This window comes from Myodes glareolus, chromosome 10, assembly GCF_982192425.1.
Source record: "Myodes glareolus chromosome 10, mMyoGla1.1, whole genome shotgun sequence".
NCBI lineage: Eukaryota > Metazoa > Chordata > Mammalia > Rodentia > Cricetidae > Myodes > Myodes glareolus.
The window spans coordinates 42,569,044-42,592,681 of record NC_142035.1 but is presented as its reverse complement, the minus strand read 5'-3'; the positions used below and the strand labels follow the sequence as shown (position 1 = coordinate 42,592,681).

General features: G+C 43.6%; 1 protein-coding gene across 8 annotated transcripts in view; it reads left to right on the top strand.

Moving 5' to 3' along the window:
* The first annotated feature begins 1,254 nt into the window (after positions 1 to 1,254).
* The window catches only part of Plcb4 (phospholipase C beta 4), a 360,990-nt gene continuing 338,606 nt past the window's right edge, over positions 1,255 to 23,638 (top strand). For 4 of the 8 annotated variants that reach the window (XM_085696771.2, XM_085696775.2, XM_085696767.2 and 1 more), the window contains exon 1: positions 1,389 to 1,546. The gene's annotated coding sequence lies outside the window, so the exon portion shown is untranslated. Of the gene's footprint in view, positions 1,275 to 1,387; positions 1,547 to 23,638 lie in introns of those variants that run through there. The other 4 variants (XM_085696768.2, XM_085696772.2, XM_085696774.2 and 1 more) reach the window with 4 other exon arrangements.

Genomic DNA, 23,638 nt, shown 5'->3' with positions numbered 1-23,638 from the left:
GTGGCTCTCAGTCCATCTCCCTTAAGGTGGCAAACTGTTTTTTCTTTTTTGTTTTGAGACAAGGTTCAGGCTGGCCTTGAACCCACGGTATAGTCTAGGCTGCTGTCAAAATCCCTACTAACTGGGATAACAGGCATGTGCCATCACACTAGTTGAACAACTTTCGATGGTTAGTCCCCTTTTACCCCTGAGAGAAATTGCCAAAGAGAAATAGGGTAACGACTGTTTTGCATTTTTAACGGCTTGTGCCTACAGTGCCTGCTCTGCCCCTTGCCCTAACAGCCTGCCCCTCTCCTCCCCATCTCTTAAGCTACTCTTCAAGCCAAGCCTTTTCCTCTTGACCCGCCAGACCAGCTCAGGCAGCTGAGCATGCCCAGTTCTGCCTCGAGCATGGGCCCCAGTCCCCAGTGCGCAGGTGCCACGTCTCCGGGTTTTGGTGGCCGCCGTTAGGCAGGAGGGAGGGGGCGGGGAGGAAGCTAGACTGTTCTCGGTTGGAGGAAGCCCTCGGGGAGTTCCGGAGCGGCTCGCACAGGGTCTTCACAAAGGGTGTCCCTGGTTGCACACTGCCAGACCGCCTGAGCAGGACTTGGGACATCCGGGTGTCGGTTGCAGGGCTAGGGCGAATTGGGAGAGCTGGCCGGAGCGGCCCCTAGCATCCCTGGTACCAAAGTCTGGGTGTGGAGTGGGGTGCACGTCTCAGGACCACTTGGGGGAAGACTTTGGAAATCACTTTCTCTCTGGCTCAGTGTAAGCCTGTTGTAGTACTTCCTCCGGCAGATTGTTTCTCGGGCTCAGTGAATAAAATGCCGATCTCGCAGTGCCTGCTGCAGTGTACACGCTCTCCGTGTTTGTTCAATGTAACATAGACGAAAGCGCAGTTCCCGCTCCCGGCTCTGGCTGGCCCGCGCCCCCTCCTCCCGGGCAGGGCACCCGCTGGGTCGTTGGCCACCAGTGCGTGGTGTCCCGCTGCGGGCTTAACTCAGTCCCTGCGGGGCGCGTCCCCGGACCCTGAAACGGGAAAGCAGCGGCGACCCCGGGACAACCAACCCGCTCCCCCCCCACCAGGGCCGGCCCGCTCGGCCCCGGTCCACCCCCAGCCCCGCCGGGCGCCGCACTGGGCATGCTCCGTAGCCTGGGCAGGTTGGGGCTGCGAGGCGACGGCTTGGGCTCCGGAGGCAGCGTCGCGGCCGGGAGCAGGGGCGGCGCGCCCGGGGCCGCACGGGGCCCGGCTCGGCGGGAGCGGCGGGCAGCGCCCCGGGCAGCGGGCGGCCGAGGTGAGCGCGGCTGGGAGGCGCAGGCCGGTGGGGGGCGGAGGCGGCGGAGGGCGGGGCGGCGCCAGAGGGGCTCGGCGGCCGCGGCGACGGGGAGGGGGTGGCGGCGCGCGAGCGGCTAAGGAGCCGCGCCGCAAACAAGCTCTCACACACGCGCACACACACGCACACACACAGACACACACACACGCGCGCGCGCGCGCGCATACACTCAGCGGGGCTCCCGGAGGCGGCGGCGGCCGCATCCCCGGCAGCGACTCGCCTCGAAGTGACAGGTAGGAGAAGGCGCTTCGGGTCCCGCCCGGGGATGCTCCAGACGCTCCCGGCCCGCCGGGCTACTCGGCTTCCCGCGGGTGCGTCCCGGACGCGCGCGCGCGCCCCCGGATGCCCTGCCGGGGACCCGGTGCAGGTGCGGGGTGCGAGGCGCCCTGCGCGGGAGGCAGGGGACCCCGCCGCCACCCGCCTCCCCGGCAATCATCTGCTACTGGGTTTCCTCTGCCTACCCGGACGTTCACCCGCTTCTGCGCTAGAAATAGCTCGGCTCGACGTGTATATGATTATTTTGGTTGGAAATAGTTGGCACTGTGCAACGCATGTAAATGTGTGTGCGTGTGCATCTTCAGCGTCTTCTGGGGACAGCTTAAGAATGATAGAGCGTTTCCACTTGACACTGACAGGCTAAGCGCTCCTTCTGAGCAGTGTTTGGGCCTCCTGAAAACATGTAAATGAAGGTTGCTTTATTTTCAGAAGTTTAAAGTTGTTTTTCTTAGTCAATTATACCCAGTCTATATTGTACAAAATTTCCGAGTTTAGACTTTGTCAACTACTGAATCGAAGTGTGAAAACATAGAATTCTCCAAATGAACAAGTCTAGACTCTTAAAACCAGCATTTTTCAAGAAAGGCAACTGTCCATTATATTTCCACAAATGTGCCTGCATTTGAAATATGATTTTTTTTTTTAAAAAAATAACTTCCTACAGCGATTCTTCCTATTGTTGTAAAGCAAGGTGCTTGAGATTTATTTGGGACAAAGCATTTGTGGACAGTCGCCATTTTTAAAAGCCCGAGTGGGATACATGGTGGGCCATAAACTTAAGTTTTCCATTGTGGAGATATGTGTTAAGTGGTTTGGTTGGCAATAACGTACAAACGCAGGCAGATGTACAATGCTTTCAAAAAGAATTGTATTTCTCCTTTAAGGAGAAATCAGATTGTAAAGTAGAGATGGTCAGCAAGAGCAACCAGTGACTTGACCTGGGCATACTCCTGTGAGCCCAGAAAGTGAGGAAGAGGGGAAAATGGTGTGTGTGTAAAATGTTAACTTGAATTTTTTTTATATTATTATTTTATTTTTTAGTGTTTTCAGGACTGGTGGTTTTTAAGAGATGTGTTTGAACTGAGAACCTCATGTTTTGAACCCTTCAAACTTTGATAACCTAAGTCACAGAATCATATCGAGGATCAGACATTCAGCTCACCAGAATCCTGTGGTGTAATCCCTGACTGTCTGTGTTATGTAATCTAGCATGCTGGGGTTTTTTTTTTTTCCCCACAGAACAGTCTTGCATATTTTTCAACTGGTGTATTGATCTATTATATCATCTTTTAAAACTGTAGACGTTTACACATGACCGGTATCTTGGGGGAGCAACTGTAAGAAAAAATTACATTTAAAATGAAATAGCGTTTCTGAGCGTTTTTATGGTCACGAAACTTTGCTGACGGAGCTAGTGTGTCTTAGCATGACACATTACGCTGCAAGGTGCTGTGTGCTAGGTCCCTGGTTGTGCTTCCCTCCAACTTCTGCTACTCAGCCATCAGAACTTTAGTTTTGATTTAGCTTTGATGATATCACTACCAAGCTCTGAATTAATCGCTGTGGAAATGCTGTTTTACAAGTAACTGTCAAAACAGAATTTCAAAGACTCCATTTGATCACAGGGAACACATTTACATCTGTTGGAATAATTCTACTTTTATTTTACAAATGCACACCCACACAGAAGGGCTTCGTACTGCAATATTCTTTTGCAAGCCTTCTATCTGTGATGCTGGGAAATGTGAATGACGTGAAACTTGCATGCCCCGGAACCCAGGCAGTGTGCTTGTTGTCATATCAGATAGGGAAATAACAGGAATTAAAAAACCCTTCAAGGTTTCAAAAGAGCTTTTGAAGAGGTGGATTTTAAAGATTTGTATCACCCTTGAAATAATTCACTCCATCTCCAACAGAGTCCCTTTAGTGCTAATGTGTTTGTTTGTTTTCTTTCCAACAATGTATCCAGTTGCCTTTAGGTCAATCAATGTATACTGCTGATTTGGGCAACATGGGAGATAATTTGGCAATCCTAGTGAACATGGTATTTCCTTAGGCTGCTACTAATCTCTTTTAAAATTTGATTTACTGGTAATCGAATGACCAAATGCTTGCCTTGCTTTCATGCCTACCTACCCTTTGTGTAAAATTAGGTTTATACACAGCTGAGGTGTCTGTGAACCCACTTCAAGTGGCTTGCTAAGTTGTGACAGGGTGGAATATAAGCTTCCGGGGACAGTGTCTGCTTGTCATCCCTGGTTTTTCAAATGCAGGTGGCAAACCCAAATGTCATAATTAATAAATAATTTTTGGTGGATTTTCACAACATTAATAATTAGTTGCCACATTGGATTTTTTTTAATTATAAAATCTTATGTTGTACGTAAGTTGCATATTTTTGGACCAGAGCAGTTAGGTAATAGTGCTATGTGAAGGAATAATTTTTGTAATTTTCACACTTTCAACAAATGCCCTAATAGTAAACACAAATATTTTGGGGAAAATTTAAATATTAACTGAAAAATGAAAATTATGAGGCAGATTAGGTCATCCTTAATGTCATCTGCGACCACTTCTAGAGTAGGAACAAAAGAGCATGTTTCCTAGCAGGAATGACCCAGGCCTTGAGAACGCTATCACTGTGAGTTCCGTAAAAGCAAGAAGCTCTGCATTTGATACTTAGAATGAGGTCAAGGGCCCATGAGGCTGTTTAGTGACCACTATTGGCAGTTCGTGTCCAGACTGCACTTTGTAAATAGTTCCTTTTCACTTCCTGAGTGAATGTGTCTCTGGAAGAGACCTGCTCACCTCTTGAGAAATAAGGACGTCTTCCAGCACTGACAGGCACCTGGTTTTGCAGCTCCTGTTCCAATGCTAACCTTGTTTGCAAGGATGCTGCTTAACGCTGAGCCCTGTCCACGTCCGCTTCCTTTTCCCCTGTTATACGCAGGGCATAGAATAACCTTGCTTCTGTTCCTTTGTGTTTGTTTTTCTGTTTAATCGTTTTTCCTTTGATAAAGCCTCCCCTTTAGAGCAGAGCTGCTTCCTCAAGCTGTGATACTGTTTTCTAGTTATGACTTGGAGTGTCCATGCCTCCGGTTCTTTACCCCCACCAAATATAAGAGTGGGTAATTCGCCTGTGGTATAGGGAGACTCAAGTACTAATACATCGGTGAACGGATGAGTGAGAATCTTGCATCGTCCTTGTATGTAAGCCTACTTTCAAAAAGTCAACCCAGTTCTCATGATCGTGAACCTCACTTGCTGAAAGCCTGGCTGGGTTTTCCTCCCTTTGGATGCTGTGGTCCTGTGGAAGGTGTAGCCAGAGTTCCTAGAGGGTGGTGGTAATGCCCTCCATTTCAAAGCTTAACCAAGAGATCGTTTTGTTTGGGAGAATGAATGTCCAAATTTTTTAAAAAAATATTCCCAGTTTCAACGGTGCCTCTTCTTTCCTTTCCTATATGGAAACAAAATAGGTGGCTAGGACGTAGATCAGAAGAGGAGTCTTCTTCAAAGACCTCTCTCGGATGCTCCTCACAGAGCCTGCAATGAGAATCCCTTCCACCATGTGACCACAGAGCGGTATCTTCTCTCCAGTGGGAGTCTCCTCACAGCTCTTCTCACAGGATCCCTTGAGGATTCCAGGCAAATGTTACTTCAGTATCCACCACCCTTGGAAAGCATTGTTTTCCTCTTAAACAATTAAAGGATGTTATTGAGCTCCTTAGCACAGATGAACTAAAGTAGCCATTTCCTTAGAGGCAGGAAAAACAGCGTAACTCAGATTCACCTTAAGTGAATACAGTGGTCAAGGTCTTTCATTTTTACTTCTTTCCAAGTGACAATTACAGCCCACACTGGAGCCATTCCTTGGAAACCTTTGGCATTTAATGGCATGAAAAGAAGTGCGTGTCTCGTGAATTCGTGTTGTTTTATTTGTTAACTTTAGATTCATTTATTTTTTTATTGTATGTGTATATGTGTTTTGCCTGCATGTATGTCTTAGTACCATGTGTGTGCAGTACCCTAGGAAGCCAGTAGAGGGCATTGTATCCTTTGGAACTGGAGTTACAGAGAGTTGTTAGCAGGCCACCGTGTGGCTGCTGGGAACCTAACCTTGGTCCTCTGGAAACACAGCTGCAGAGCTACCTCTCTAGCCCAATGTGAGTTCACTTTAAAACTTATGATTTTGATAAGTATGATTAGTGTCTGTGGTGCTTATTGATAGTACTTAATTTTACACATTTGAAATATGCTTAGAAGAGTCTGGAGGACTCACCAGGCTGCACAAATGGTGCATAACCCCCACAATGTGAAGAACTTTGACCTGAGTCATGACTCCTATCAGAGTTGTTGGGTGAGTAGTTCTGGGGTTGCCTTCAGCCTGAAATGGCACATTTGAGATCTTACGGTGCTGGAAGAAGTCATCCCTGAGCTTCAGTCCTGACCCTGTCCCATGAGAGCCATGTGGCCTCGGCTGATTCTAGTGTTAAAGAATGCTTCACCACCCTGCCTCTGACCCAACCCCAGGCTGAGGTTGGTATAGCATGATTGGTGCTGGTGACAACATTCATGTTGCTGTGACCACCATTTTGCCTCTTCTCCCACTAAGATCCTACCAAGATCACTGCTCATAATTCTTACTTTCTTCCATCAGGGGCAGAAGGCGCTAGTTTATTTGTTAAAGTCCACCCAGGGGAAGCTCTTATTTATATTTATATTTACTTATAAGGGATATTTACCCTTCTATCCTGCAATCAGGGAAAGTTCCAGTGACCCCATTGGCCACCTCCTAGTGCCAGATCTTCCTCTGGACTCATCTCACCCTGCGACTGCATTTGAATAGAGAAATCCAACATTACTCAGCTCCAGTAGCCTTAAGATTCTGTGAGTGTAGGGTTTTGAACTGTAATGCGGGAGCCAGATGCTTTCCCCAGGGCCTCTGTCCCCCAGCAAGGCTTTAAAATAGACCATATTAAGTCATTTAGCCTTGCAAGGACAGAAACATCCATGAGAAGAATTTGGGGACCGCTGATGTTTAGGGGCACATCGTGGCTCCTTTTTTTCCCATGGGCATTGGTGGGAACACTCAACTTCTCTGCTCAGGGTACTATTAACAACCGTAAAGGTGAAAAAACAAAACAAAAACCCGAAACCAGATGCTTGTTGAGACCTTGAAATCTGCCCCTTCGTTCACTTCCTCCCCTGGGTTCTTTTTTTGGGACTATGGAATAGTAACCGACTCATGTTTGCATTTGGAGAGAACGTACATTTGAGGGGTTAATAATGGGATAGGGCTTAGAGTTGAGATGAAAATCCAGGTGGATTGACCCCTAAACCATTTTTGTTTTGTTCTGGGTCTGGCTATGTTGCACATGCTGCTCTGAGCTACAAATCCTCCTGCTTTAGGCTCTCTGGCGCTGGGATTATAGGCAAGCAGCATATTAGCTCGGAACTCCCTCCAACTCTTCAACCGTGCTTCTGTGTTCCCTGTAGTTAGGATAGTGCATGGTGCGGAAAGGAGGGTGCTTCTCCTCCTCCTCCTCCTCCTTCTTCTCCTCCTCTTCCTCCTCCTCCTTCTCCTTTTAGCCATAAAACATGATGTGACAGTTATTTTAAGTGACTGGACTGAGATGTATAGACAAGCTTCTGGCAACTTCTGCGAAGATGGAATCAGAATAGCAAGTTGAGGATCAAGCTCTGTTTCCTCATCTCGCTCTACGTTCTTCTGTCTCTGCAGTGGCTTAGGCTGGAAGTTTGAGAGAGGGAAGTTCAGTAGATGCTAACCAAGGGTGGGGGGCGTTGCTACCAATGCAAGGTTGGCACCCAAGAGCCACTTTTCACCTGGCAGTTTTATGGTATCAGTGAGGCTGTTGTAGCCTCTGGTTTAGGCGTCAGGTCAACAGCACACACAGGTGCTGCCGAACAGGTGTCAGGGACCTTAGGCGTGGTGACCCACGTGTGTCCCTTTCTCGGAGCAGCTGTCAAAGGGGCCTGCCACTGCGTACACATTTTAAAAAGGAACATAAAATATACACTCCTGGATATGTGAAATCTTCCCACTGGAAAGTGATCAGATGGGGTTGGAAAGATGATTAAAAACATTGGCTGCTCTTCCAGAGGACCCAGGTTTGATTCCCAGTACCCACATGGTGACTTACAACCACCTGCAATTCCAGTCTCAGGGGATCTGATGGCCTTCGTGGGGACCAAGTTTCTACATGGTGCACAGACATGCATTTAGACAAAATACTCATACACATAAAATACATAAGTAAATAAACCAAAAAGTGCTTGGAAATTGGGCTGCGGAGATTGCTCAGTATGTAAAATGCTTGCCACGTAAATATGAAGACCTGAGTTAGATCTCAAGAATCATGTAACAAAGCTGCTTGCTTGTTATCGCAGAGACTTTCAGGAGCTGGAGCCAGGCAGAACATGGGGCTAGCAGGACAGCCAGCCCCTCCCAATCAGTTATCCCAGGACCAGTGAGAGACCCTGTCAGGAAAAACAAAGCCCAAGATTGTTGCAAATGAGGAATGACCGTCGACCTCTGGCCTCCACTGGCATGCACAGCACCCATGTTGGTGCCAAACCTGACATGTTTGTGGCAGGAATTCAGCCTGAGAGCCCCCATGTTGATCCTTGTGTCAGGGGTAAATTCTCACATGCACCATGTCTTAGAAAATGCCATTAGTTTTATTTGCTTTTAAAAACTTTTTAAAGGGGGAGGGTTTACATTTGTTGTATAGTCCTTTATTTTGAGTGAGTATAGAGTTTAGACTCTGAATTTCTGGCTTTTCCTCTCTCCTCGTTTTCTAAGGTATTGGTAAACGTGCAGTGTCAGGAGAGGTGGGACATTTTTTTCTATCCTATTTCTTGACAATGCTTTGAAATGTGAACAGTTTGGAACAGAGAAATGATTAACTTCCCCTATTATGGGTCATAGAAGTTCTCTTGCTTTGTTCACTGGTTTGAATTATGTCAATCATGGGATGTCCCTTCCTGAATCGACAGTTGCTATATTTACCCTGAGCATAGAGAATTTAGATCTGTTTCTGCAGGTGAGTGTTTCAAGGTGCATCTGCCCTAATTTTTCCTTCTCACTCATCAATGGGAGATCACGTTGGGTCAAATAAAAGTGCAGTCCCTTGCGATGGGGTTCTCCTTTTTCGATTGATGTTCTGTTAGTTGAATAGACCACCCACGCCCTCGCTGGAATTTAAGTTTTTATTTTTACTGGTTTCTAAAATGACGTAAGTGATGTACTCATATGTTCCAGTTGAAATGACAATGCAGAAATACAGTAGCAATATATAAAGTACTCTTTCCCACCTACACCCTCCCCAGATATAACCATTGGCAACAGCTTCAAGTGTCTCTCTCTTCTCCCTTTAGTCCATTCATTTACATGCTCAGATACATAGACGTGGTTTTCTTGTTATGTAAGTTGGAGCATACTGTACATGCAGATGCCTTTTCTTATTATATAAACTGGATCATACCACATCTATCGTTGCGTGGCTTGCTTTGTCTTCTTAACTGTATATCATGGCAATCTCGTTGTCTGCATACTGGTTTTCTCATCTCTGTAGCACTGTGGACAGCCTGGTGTGACATAGAATCTTGTAGTATGTAAACACCAGGATTTAACTCTTTTCTCACAGCTGTGTGGGGAAAGAAGATTTCTTCTCATTGGTCTTCATGAATATGTGTGAAAATTCCTTATTACTGAATTCCAAGAAATAGAATTATTTGGCCAAAAAGGCACATGCACTTTTAAAATTCAGAGAAAACACTGTCACATTGCCTTTTAAAAAGGTCCCCGGTGGTGGAGTTTCTGTCTCCCAGAGCCTCAGGTTCTGCATAGGAATGGATCTTCTACCCGAAACCTAGCCTACATTGCTACCGAGCTTTACTTATTCAATTAGCCTTCAGTTTTCTGCTGTGTACCCGGAAATGATTTTAGAAACAGATCATGTACTTAAACTACAGTACTTATTAAAAAAGTATTCTCTAGTTGAGGGACTAATGGGAAAGCCCTTTAATAAAGAGATATTTTGTAGAATCGGAGTTAAAAGTCTGTTTTCTGATCATCTTGGTTAGCTTTGAGATTTTCCAGCAGGGACATACTACGAGCATCATGGAATTGTCTTCAGAGAAGTCGGGGCCTACGGAGCCAGTGCATAATGCAGATTGATGCTGACCTTGGACAATTAAACTAATTTGGAGGCTAAAAATGCCTCTCTGAACTTATTGGTAAATTTAGATTTGCTAATGTAGTCTGCTTTCCGTGGTATGGGTTCTGAGTCCCTGTGTTCAAATAATTGCAGGTCAAAATTGTTAGGGGGAAGAAAAGTATCTATACTGAACATGTTCGTAGCTATTTCAGGCAGGCCCTCTGTGACTGAGCTCCATCCACAGCCCTAGATATTTTTTTCTGAGGGTTATTCCCTGAACAATACAGTATTGTAACTATTTATACTATATGAGGCATCTTAAGTAATGAGCTGACTTAATGTATAAAGGAGGATATGTCAGCACATGCCACACTGTTCTATCTAAGGGACTTGAGTATCTGTGGAATCCTGGAAGCAAACTTCTGTGGATGCCGAACAACAGCTGTATGGAGTTATCAAAGAATCCCCTATGCTAGGATTGGTAGTACTTATCTATAAGCTTAACACCCAGGAGGTTGAGGCAGGAGGATCTTGAGTTTGAAGCCAGCTTAGGTTACATAAGCACTACTCACGTCTCAATTCATAAACTCCCCAAACCCAACCCACCAAACCAACAAAAATGTAAATAAGCTTGCAACAAAACAAGAAAAACAGGTGTCCCTCATATCTTTAAGGGATTTTTGAGGAATCAATGGCAAGGCCTTCTTACTAAGTTTCGTTAGTGGGTACCTGAAGATAATTTTCATTAGTTTGAGAAATGAACTGTACACAAAGGACTATGTACCTTAGAAACTACATGGCATAGTCATTTCAAGACTTACTGGAAAAAAACACAGTAAATCTAGGTCACTGATATTGGACTCTTTTAGAAGTGACAGTTTTGATAACTGTAATTATTAACAATAATATAAATCCACTTAGTCGTTGCTTTTCAGAACTTAATGGCTTGCCCACAGGAGCTAGAATTACCTTAAAGCCTCTCCATCGGGGTCAAGATATCCTGATGGGAGTTTGAGGCAGGAAGATGGAATCTTGTCTGCATTTCAGAGATGGGTCTGAATCCTTCATCTGTTCCTCCAGATACCCATTTTAAAACAAGCTTCTGGTTAGCTTGGCAGTGACATTCAGATCCTGATTGTATGCCTTCTGCATGTTTATTTTTTACAGCACACTGTGAATTGTAGAAATATGGCAAGAGTCAGTTGGATTCCCTTGGCATGGAAACCTTACGTCTGTGCTAGGTTTGCTCATGGAAACCTTATAGTATTTCACAGTTTACAGACAATTTCTTTTGACAATATCCGTAAAAACTCACTCTTCGAATTTGTGTCTCAGGACCTGATTAGACGATCTGTGTCACCCAAGTCCTTTGGGGAAGGCTCTCAAAAGGGACCGTTTTAGATAATGTGGGCAAATGCCAGGCGGTGGTGGTGCATGCTTTTAATCCCAGCACTTGGGAGACAGAGACAGGTGGATCTCTGTGAATTCAAGGCCAACCTGTTCTATAGAGTGAGGCTCCAAAAGCTATGCAGAAAAACCCTGTCTCAAAAAATAAAAAGAAAGGAAGAAAGAAAATGTGGCTAAGTATAGGAACACAGTGAGGGCGAGTGTTAGAGGGTGGCCTAGCAAGGACGACTGGGCATTTGTGACTGTCAGGAACTGTTGCCTTTGTAGGGACACAGTGACCCTGTAATATCACAGCAGGAAAAGCAGGAGTCTGTGCATACCTGCCTCTGTCACCGAGATAGATGAACCCAGATAGAAGTCACAGCAATGGTAGGCATGGTGAAAGGAGTTGGTACGTGATCTGGAGAGGTGAAGGCAGAACTCACCGACTCCCTTTGGTAGAGTAGGAGCCACATCAACTAGATTTCAGGTGAAGGCAGAAAACCTGAAGTATGTTTTATGAAAAAGTAAAACTTTAGCTGAAGCAATTAAATTGAAAGTTGAGATTGTTCCATGATATCATATGGCTGCTTTTGGGAAGACTTGTGGCCATCCTCGGAACAGCATTTGTTTAGAGTTTTTAGGTGTCATTTGGAATAGACTATCTTTCTTAGGTAAAACCATAGAATGGCAGACTTTATCTCCTTTATCTGATAGGCGAGGGCTACAGGTAAAAGGGATTCATAATGTCTGTCACCATCCAATTGGATACCTGGGGTGTCATTTCTTTGCTTTTAATATTTTATTAAAATATTTTATCTAAAATGTTAGGTACCCAGGGAAGAGACTAGGAGGGAATTAAGTTATTAGCAGTGATCTGCTTTCAAAGAAGTCAATTTAACGAAATCATTAGCATCATGAGGTGGACACGAACAAACTCTGTTTTGAGTCTCATTTGTTCAGCAGAGCAATGAAGACAGCAGATATCTTCTCCATCTGCTACTTGTGTTTCTGATCCTATTGTTTGAAAAGGTGAAGCCACTCTGTTGGGTTTGTGCATTTGTTCTACATGAGCAAGCAATGAAACTTGATTAGAATCGTAAAATCGGGCGGCTGGAAGGAGTTTCTCTTTCCTTACATCCAAAGTTTATAGCTCAAAGGATCCAAGACTCGCGCTGCCGTGTGGACCCAGAGTTGGTGACTCAGGTGTAACATCCTCATTTCAGAGGAAACCAATGGCGCTTGATTGAGTCACTTTTGTAGTTGCTGCCATAGATTTTGAAGTCCCTGCTTCCAAGGGCTGACTTGGCCTCACACAGAAAGTTCTCATTCTATTGGGGCAGAGCTTCGTGAATAGCCTTCATCACTCAGCACTTAACCTGGTGTTCTCTGGAGACTTCTCGATTGCACTACAGAGTGAGCATTGGCTCACCCCAAAACTCCTTCCGCTGGAGGTGGTCCCTTTACTTTTACGTTCTGTCAGCTAACTGTTTACTGCAAACTCCCGTAGCAGGAAATTTCTGTCTGAGATTCGGAAGCGTCCTTTGTCTGCTAGAGATCTTGACTTTGAAGCCCCGTGGGTGCCTGTAGGTCAGAGTGCCCCAAACAGAAACTCTCAAATTCACTCCAAATGTGTGTTCTGTCTCCGTTTCTAAATCTTTGTGTACCAAGTTGCTCATTTAGAGGGTCCCCCCCCCCCGACCTGCCCACTTAATAGGTCTTTCTCCACTTTTTTCCTTTCTTGATACCATTGCTCAAGTTTATGACTGTAGTGGGTTTTGTCCTACTATGACCAAACGCATGGCAAGAAACACTTTAAAGAAGAGGTGGTTTATTTTGGCTCACAGTTTGGAAAGGTACAGTCCCTTCTGGTCAGGAAAGCATGGTAGCAGAGCTGGCAGGTAGGTACAGGGCTGCATGAGCGTGAGGCTGCTTATTTACATCAATGCTGATCAGGAAGCCTAGAGAGCCTTTGTCTAGAACCTGGACTGCAATGCATGAGACCTGTTCCTCAGTGACCAACTTCCTCTAGCGAGGTCCCAGCTCTTAATGGTTTTGCAGCCTCCAGAAATAAGCAGCACCAACTGGGGATCAAGGGTTCAAATACATGTGCCTGTGGCAGACATTTCAAATTCAAACCATAATCATAACAATATCCTTTTCATTTGAAGCCCTGGCTGTTACAGCTGTATAACCCACCCTCCGTCCCTCATCCATTAGTCATGCATTCTACTGGCTTTGAAGTGAGCACCAGCTATTCTTAACAGTGATGCTGCTTTTTCTCCTTCTTTCACTTAGGGCTTTATGGTTTTCAGGAAGATAGACACAGAAACGTAACTTCATCTTTGCCTCTGACTTCATCCTTCACATCAGCTAAAGAAATTGGCACAAAACAAGTCTTGTGGCGTTGTTTTATTTATTTGATTAATTAATTTATTTTGGTTCTTCAAGACAAGGTTTCTCTGTGTTGTCCTGGCTGACCTGGCACTCACTCTGTAGACCAGGCTGTCTTCGAACTCACAGAGATCCACTTGCCTCTGTCTGAGTGCTGGGATTAAAGGCATGCATCACCACTGCCCAGCGTCTTGTAGCATTATTTATAAAGCCTTTCCACAACTCCTTACTACTTTTAGAACTAATTTCTGTTTCCTTTATTTTCTAAATGCAGGCCACCCTTGGCCTGAACTCTGCAGTGAGATTTTAGCTCCTTTATTTATATAACCCATATTAAGCTTTATTAAACTCCAAGAACCTAGATGCTGTGGATGCTGTGTACTTGCTGACTTTGAACCACACGCCCTCCTCCCGGCTGAATCTGTCCAGATTGTCATAGACTCTGGGTGGCGCTCATTATCCCTCAAAACCACCTTTGTTTTCAACCCCAGAGAAGGTGGGTCCAGCACCTTTGTCTCCATGTCAACTGTGCATGTCATAGAAGAAACAAAAATGGTGTATATTGGGGACTAAATAAGCATCTCTTAAATGAGTGAGTATTAAATCATTGTAAATTCTGCCCATGGAGTAAATTAGGAAAGCAGTGAACAAGCAAGCCAAAGGAGTACCACAGTTAATAACCTGAAGCCGTCTATACGCTTATTATAGAAGAATGACAGGGTGCTGACAGATGGCAGAATAGCCATTTTGGGAAAGGTGATCAGTAATCTGAAAACTCTGTGTTCATTATTTCTCTAACCGAAACTCTAATGTTATCGTAGCAAACCACGCCCAGTGATGTTTCCCAGGAGACAGTTTATCGTCTACTCCTGGAGGCCACAGGCTTGTGTGTCTTCTCAGTATTATGCGCTCAGTTTCAATATATTATGCTTCTTCTGTATTGTGTATTTCCTTACAGCACCAAGCTAGAGAAATTTCCCCATTTCATACTTGCAGGGATTTCACAGGAAGGTGATTTATTAAAGAGAATATTTTTATTTGGCCAGGTTTAGGGTGATCTAAAATGCTTTGTACTTACTTTTTGCATTTTACTTTAGTTTCATAATGACCTGTGAACATATCACTGCCAAATGGAGATGCACTAAATCGAAGGGGAATATTCCACTGAATATTATTTTTGAAAGTGTCTTTCGTGTTCCAGAGTTCGTTCTCTCTCTCTCTCTCTCTCTCTCTCTCTCTCTCTCTCTCTCTCTCTCTGTGTGTGTGTGTCTGTGTGTGTGTTTGTGTCTTTCCAATTCACATCCTTTTGATTTAACAAATCTCTTTTAGCTTTGTATAGAGAAAGTACTGCTGAGGATGCTAATTATTAAATAGATCATTATTCAAGTTTCAATGGTGACAATATTTAAGAGGATTTTAGTTTATACTTTACAAACAGCAATTGGGAATGCATACAATATATCCTTTTATTTAGAGCCTTTTGGATATGTGAGGCCCTTGTAGAATCAAGAGCCTGGCCTCATTCTGTCTGTTTTCTGTTCCCTTTGAGGGAGTCAGTAACTGGCTAAAGCTCCTCTCCATCTGTCATAAGTAGCATGCAGAGGATTTCTCCAGCCTCCTAAGGGAAAGGAAGAATTCAAAGTACACAGATGACTTGGGTATTAATGTCCATCCTGATGGTAACTCAGTATAGACACGCTCTTCTGAAGTGTTCAGTTACAGGCCAACCCTTGTTTTCTAAGTTTGGATTCTGCAAACAGGGCAAGCCCACAGGGTTGTCATAAAGATTGGAAAGTGAGAGTCTGCTCATTAACTGATAGCCGCAGATGTCTGCTCTCAGCTTTCGGGAAGAAGTGACATCAGTTATTTGGAAGGTATATGTTCCATCTCAACAAAATGTTTGGTCTATCATATTTTAAGAGAAACTCACCCATCCCCCAGTGGAGCGAGAGCAGCACTTATTCTGCACAAGTGATGAAATACCAGGAACACAGGGCTGAGAAGCCCCTGCATCCTATATTCCCCCTCCTGTCTCACAGGCCTGAGGTTCTCAGAGTAAAAGGCACACACACCCATGCACAGGCACACAGGCAAACATACATATAGACACACACACACATGCAGTATTGTAGATACAGAGAGAAAAATTCAGATAGACAGGCAGACATACACATACACCCATATTCACAGAGACACACACAGATAGGCAGGCAGACAGACAGACAGACTCACACAAACATTCATACACACACACACACACACACACACACACACACACACACAACACATGCCCAAGCCATTCACAGATAGATACACACATCCATGCAATATGGACACACAAGCAAACATACACATAGACAGACACACACATGCAGGCACATGAACATAGATACACACACAGAAACACATAGAGAGACAAATGCACACACAGACAGACAGACATACACACCCATACTCACAGAGACACACACAGATAGGTAGGCAGACAATAGGACAGACAGATACACACACACACACACACACACACACACACACACACACACACACACTCTAGCATTCAAGTGGCAGCAGGTATGAGCTGGTATGTACCAGAAGCCACACTGGAGAAATGAAGTAATTCTGTGACATTTAGAGTCATTGCTTTGTAAAATCATAATATTTGAGAGTTAAAATTTAGAGTTGTAATATCACAGTATTTTATAACATGGTTTCCCGGGTTACTTTGAGACCCAGCTCTGAACCCAGTGTGCTATGTGCCTTGGGCCCTAGGAATGCAACCTCATTTTCTCCACAATCCTGCAGGGTAGGCATAGTCATCATTTGATACTGAGAACACAGAGTGATTATAACATTTATTCAAGGTCTTGTGATTGATCTACAGGACAGATAGGCTTCAAAATAAGGTTGACCTGAGCACACACTGCTGTATCTGTGCCTGCGTGGATACAGAGGAAAGGTCACATGAGGACACCGATGAGAAGGTAGCCGTCTTAGCCAAGGAAAGAGGCAGCAGTGGAAAACAAGACAGCCTGGACTTGATCCTGGACTACAAGCCTCCAGAACTGCGAGAAAATAAAATTTCTTCTGTTTAAGCCGTATAGTCTGTGGCGCTTTGTTACAGCACACACAGCAGCAGCATATAATAGGGTCCTATTGAGATGGTAACTCGTGTGTGTGTGTGTGTGTGTGTGTGTGTGTGTGTGTGCGCACTCCCTCAGGCTGAAGTTGACTCTTTGTTTCCTCATTGACCTTGCACAATACTAGACACAAAGGAGGCATTTTATATTTGCTTGCTAAGGAAGGTATATGAAGGGAAGTGCTTGGCAATTTAGAACAGAATGGTGAAATGAGCTACTAAATACACACATTGTCTCTTGCCTCAGAATATTAATGTTGGCCTTTGAGCATGAACTCCTTTTCTCAAAAGTCTTGCCTTACAGCACTTTTAGAAGCTTTCCTAAGGCTTGGTGGGTAGAGTGTAGGTAGGTCCTTGTCTTTCTTACGTGTTTTTACTGTGTTAAGTTCACATCTTTGAGAAATCCAGGAATTGAAAGGAACCATACTAAATGGTCTTAAATCATTTTCCATGATTATTAAATCAAATTATTGCCTCGTTTATAATTTTATAAATGACACGCACTTGTAGGATTTCTCTGCTGTTAGCGTAAGTTCTAGGGTATTTTATAAAAGTTTTTTTTTTCTTAGCATTTTCATGATCGTCTAGGGAATATCTATTTCTGTTGGGAAATAAATCATTGTGAGACTTTGACTAAGTAGTGTATACCAGTTTCTGTGATTTGGTGCTCATTGGGGGAACACATTCAACAGAATGGAGTTGTTATGAGTGTGGTATTTTATTTAATTACTTCTATATGAAATACAGATATAGGAATAAGATATTTCTGGAATTGAGGTTATAAAATAGGGAACACACCTGCTAAGTGATTTCTATTCAGTATATTGACTATAAAGGCATCATAAATAGAATGCATTATATTATTATGCTTTAAATTACAAAGGAATATGTGGATGTTTTGTGAAACCTTACTACTGGAGTAAGCTCTAAAATATCGGACTGCTAAGTAATAGAGAATTCGATTGTGTAGAGATGATGTACTTTATTCCAGAGCCCGATTTAGCTGCGTTACGGAAGGAGGTTAGATAGGACATGTAGTTTCTCTCAGTATATGTATAAAATGGAAAATGGTACTGATTCACTTGAGCAGCTCCTGCCATTTGAATTCACTTGAATACGGTGTAAACTGTGAGGTAAAAGACTTCAGTCACAGGGAAGCTCCAGGTTTTGATTCAGAAGCATATAGTGGCTAGCACACAGTAGGTTTTTCTACATGCCCTAAAATTAATATATAAGATGAGGAGAGAGGCCACATGCTGCTTTTCTACATCTCTGCTTAGTTCTTTTTCTTTTTTTATATCCTAGTTTGGATTTTTATGCATTCTGCTGTTTCTATAATTGGTATCTAAGCAATGCATTTTTTAACATTAATTATCAAGTTTTGTCTTAGACTTAAATTCCATGTGGTTATGTGAGGCAGCAGAAATGGGCATCGTCCACCTTGCTGACACCTCCTTTCCTCAGTGGGAAGTATGTTGACCTTGACTATGACTTTGCTATTTAGGATGGCTGATGATCTGAAGAGATAAATCCCACTGGGATTGTAGACGTCCATCCCTATAACATCATCAACTACACAGTTCAATAATGCCAAAAACCGCCAAGACTTGAGCATTTCAGTGAGGGATTACCTTAAGCATCACAGATTTACTTGCTGGAAATAGTTCATTTTCTGAAGAATCTTCCTCCATTCCGTAGGTTGGTGTTACAGTCCCAGGGCCAACGTGATTCTTTGGTTATTGTAGCTTAGAACAGTGGAATTGCTGTTTTTAATTTTGAAAAGAAAAAAAAAGATCTTAACAGTTAAGCTTCTTTGTTTGAGGGAGGTTTGCCAGTGTGTCCATCGCATGACTCAGTTTGGAATATAGGAGGTGGTGGGGATTAAGTCATCGTTGGGATTCTTCACCCCTCTCCGTAGTTCACTTTGCTCTTTTCAAGGGAGGCAAAGCCTCAGGAAAATGTGATCATCTGAAACTCATTTGTGTAGACACAAGAGGATACATGTCCTAATCCATGGTCGTGAGCTGAAAATGGCTCTTTGGAGTCACTCTCAGGTACAGCATCGATGTCTGGGAAGGGAACTGGCATTTTCTAAGTGTCTTGTCAAAGCTTGGGATTCCGGGCAGACTTCCGGAGGAGGCTTAGCAAACTTGGTAGGAGAGTGTGTCATGGCCACCCAGAGTTGTCCCTGACAGGCCAAATGACCGTGGGCAATACTGATTCCTTCCTCATTGATTTTTTTTTTCTGTCCTGTGAGGTGTGTGGTGATAGCCTCATTCTGTGGATAAGGAAGCAGTCTCATTGAAATCATTGGTTCCGGACTGCACAGGAAGCGCGTTGCCATGGTTAAGCTGGAGTCAGATCCCCTCAGGGTCTTTCCCTCTGTGTTCCATTCCCCAGGTCATCCAGGCTGCCGGTGCCTAACAACCCGACCAGTGATTCTGATCAAGTTGAGTACTGTATCCCTGATGAAAATACTCACCTTGGAGGTTCTCAGGATATGAGGAAAGGCTCTAAGAAAGGAGTTGGGAGAATTCCCTGGTAGCTGGCCATGCCCTAACTGACTCTCCGGAAGCAAGCCACACCATTCTCCTCCCTGTGGAGGGGGAGATAGGCGAAGGCTTGGGCTTGCCCTTTCTTTCAGGTCTCTGTTTTTATTACCTGGAGGGGCTGCTCTCTGTGCTGCGAGCTCTCTGTTCAAGTCCATTTTGCCTGATCTTTTTCAAATCCTTCGTGTATTTCATACCCAAAGGACGCACGAGTCTCTTTGTAGAGATTGATTGATTGAATAATTGGATTTCTTCTGGCAAGCTTGACTGTCTGGGTGCGATGTTCAGTCTCTCTCCCTGGAAGGTCACTTTGATGGAGTTGGGCTGTGGGGTGAACGCTTCTGAGATGCATTGAACTTCTGCTTTTTCAGTGTCGTCTCAGTTTTCTTTGTGACTCAACTTCATGGAAACAAATCTACAGGGTAGATCCTCAGTGTAACTGGTTTGTTGACTGGATCACATTACAAAACAAGGAGAAAATATCTTTATTTTTCTCCATCCTCTCCGCTGGATGGTATGTTTGGCATACCCTATAATTTTGAGTCATCATAATATATTTGGGGCAACCTAATTTTGAATAAAAAAAATGTACCCAGATGTCAGTCAGAGTGTCCATTCTCTCTTCCGGTTTATTATATCTTCTCTTAATATCTGTTCTTCCAGCTGACCGAGGCTTGGTCACCAGTCATAAGGAAGAAAGGCAGTCCTTACAGGATCGGGCCAAGGCTGCTGCACTTAGCAGAGCTGTTGACTCTTCTTTCTCATATATCCCCCGACCTATCCTTTGGAATTTCTTGCAAGGTCATTGGATTATGACTTTGGTCAAAGTGTTCCCTGTCCGGATAACCACTTCAGAATTTAGCACCTCTCCTCTTCACTGGATTGTTCTTGTATCTTTGTTCAGGAAGCTTACTTGGGTGGGGCTCTTAACAGAATCACCGAAATGATTATCTATCTCAGGAAGAATAATACACTTGGCCCATAGGGAAAGTCTTCTACTATCAGACTTTGAAGCACAGCCTATCTCCATTTTTCCCAGGCCTCTGTTGACACACCAGCCAGGTGTGAGTGCTCCACACTCACTCGGACCATAGCCATGAGTCTCTGCGAGCAGATGGGCATCCAGATAGCCAATGGGTTATCAGCCTTTCTCACTGCAGATTGGATTGCCACATTTATGAGGATGGCTTCGGGTAATAGGAACAATTAGATTGTCTTTGAAGATTCTTTTACTGCTCTGTGGGCTCCTAAGTGTGGATGCCTTTAAGTTTCACTTGGCCACGGGCAACAAAACTTGTGAATCTGCAAAAGAACAACTCTCATTGTCAGGCGTATCAAGAGTTCCGGTGAAAATCTGAAACACCAGGACAGTTCCCATTCTGCTTCTCTTGGAAGGAATTTAGAGATTAGGTTTTTAGCAGCGAGATGTTCGGGAGTATTAAACCTTGAGAAACACTCATTGTCTGCTAGCTGCTACATTCTATAATCTCCCTGCTCTGTAACAAAGTTCCTAAGGAACAAATAAATGACTAATTGATGCAGTCAAGGTGATTGTTGTATTGGTGTCCGGGTGGGTAAGAGAAAGATGACTGATACAGTAGGAGGAATGACATTTCTAATCTGCAATTATTCTTTACTTATTTGGTTAAATAATAGGCCACTGAAGTGGAAAAAAATAATTCAGAACTCTTGTTAGCTCAAACTAGTTAGTTGGTCAGGTTGATCAAGGCAGATAAATGCTAGAACTGGATGGGCAGGTGTCTCGGCTAGAAATCTTAGCTAGTGCAGGCTGTTCACATTATTTTTTGTACTTTGTATATGCTTTTTTATATGATGAACACACAGAAATGTTCATATACAGAAATGTGTGTTCATACATGTAAATAGAAATGTGTATTTTATAGTCCCAGTGTAATAACATAATGTAATGCTGTGTATGAAGTTGTCTTAGGGTTACTATTGCTGTGATGAAACCCCATGGTCAAAAGCATCATGGGGAGTTGAGCTCCATATAACAGTTCATCATCAAAAGCAATGAGGACAGGAACTCACTCAGGGCAAGAACCTGGAGGCAGGAGTTGTTGCAGAGGCCATGGAGGGGTGCTGCTTACTGGCTTGATCCCTGTGGCTTACTCAGCCTGCTTTCTTATAAAATCCAGGACCACCAGCTCAGGGATGGCACCACCCATAAGGGGCTGAGTCCTCCCTCTTAAATCACTAATTAAGAAAATACTCTACAGTGGTGTGGGAAAATTGTCAGTAGTCTGTCAATTACGTTTGAAATAAATGCTGATTGGCTGGTAGCCAGGCAGGAAATATAGATGGGAAAACCAGACAGGAAGTGGAGGTGGGGCAATGAGAACAGGGGTATTCTGGGAAGAAGGAAGCTCTCTCACAGTCCTGCCCAGACACCAAAGAAGAAAGTTGTGACCTGCCCCGCTGAAAAAGGTACCAAGCCATGTGGCTAACATAGATAAGAATAATGGGTTAATCTAAGTTATGAGAGCTAATAAGAAGCCTGAGCTAATGGGCCTATCAGTTTATAACTTATGGAGACCTTCTGTGTGATTCTTTGGGACCTAATGACTGTGGGAACCTGGCAGGACAGAAATCCCAACAAGCAGGCCCTCATGTTACACTACAGGTTTGCCTACAGTTGAATCTTTTCTCAATTGAGGCTCCTTCCTCTCTGATGACTTTAGCTTGTTTCAGTTGACATATAAAACTAGCCAGTACAGAAATATAACAAATGCATTTTAATAATTGGATAAGGATAAATGGCATAAAGTATAAAACACGCTCAGTTTTTTCCTTTATTTACAATTCAGATATAGATGGCTATAAAATACATGCATTAGTTTATTGATTTAGAAAATAACTTCAAAATAATCAACATTATTTTGTTTTTAAATCAGATACATTCTGGTGACACATGATGAGAAATCGTTTTAAAATTATAAATTTAATTTTGGTCAATGTTACTTGTCACCATGCTTCAAAATTTATAAACATGTATAATTTACCCTATGATATGAATAAAAATAGAATTACATCTTGGTAGCATCAAAGAGTTTTCTTAATTAAAAGTTTTACTTTGAATTTTGTGTATTTGAGTGGTCTGTGGGTTTTTGTGAGTGAGTGAAGGTGCTCACGGAGGCCAGTGGTATTGGAGAGCCCCAAAGCTGGAGTTACAGGTAGTCGTGAGCTGTCTGATGTGGGAGCTGGGAACTGAACTCCCTACCCTCGGTAAGAAGTGTGAGTGCTCTTAACTACTGAGCCATCTCTTCAGTTTTATTCCCTAAGGGTCTTAAAGTTAACTTTGAGCTCATAAACGTATCACATGATGATTTTGAAAATGCTATTGAAAATTGGAAAACATGAAGGAATAGTGGTACTCCAGTCTGTTCATAATACAGCTGATCTGGCCAAGGCCAGAAGGAGAAACAGCACATTGCTTCTTGTTGGTACATTTTTTCCAAGAGTTTCCAAAAAATTGTCTTTTCATGGTGAAATGTCTTTCATTTAGATTTAATAAAATAAAAATAGGAAAACAAACAAACAAACAAAGGGGCGGAAGAGTTGTCTCAGTGATTAAGAACACTGACTGCTCTTCCAGAGGACCTGGGTTTGGTTCTGAGCACCAATATGGCATCTTACAATCGCCTCTCACTCCTGTTTCAGGGGATCTGATGCCCTCTTTTGGCCTCCACAGGCTCTGTACTCATGTAGTGCACAGAGGAGTGTGTAGGCAAAACACCTGTGCACATAAAATAAGAGCGAAATAAAAAGTTAAAACAAGCAAGCACATATACACAAAACCCCAAGCCAACCAAGAATTCTTTTCATGTTAAGACTTTGTATGTCTAGAAAGCTGTCCACTGTAATCAGAGGTCTGCTAAGTATAACTCCTTATATTTATTTGTAGATTATCTGCTTATAGCATCTTTTTGAGATAAGCCAGTCATTGCTAATTACTTTAAGATGCAGAGAAGGAAATAAGGAAAGACAACTGAAACGTGAGAAGAGTTACAGTAAGACACGTGTCTTTGACTCCAGTCTTGGTATCCTGAGTGGCAGCTGATTTCACATGGACCTCAGGATTTTATTGTGTACACGGAACCATTTCTTTCTGGTGTGGGCTCATGTTGACAGAGGTTTCTGTTCTGCCCAGTCTCACAGCCGTTCAGTCCCAAAGAAACACACAGAGGTCTACATTAATCATAAACTGCTTGGCGTGTTAGCTCAAGCTTCTTATTAACTCTTCCTTACATCTTAAATTAGCCCATAATTCTTGTCTGTGTTAGCCACATGGTTTGGTTACCTTTATCAGTGAGGCATTCTCATCTTGCTTCCTCTGCATCTGGGTGACGACTGCAGACTGAGTCTTTCCTCTTCCCAGAATTC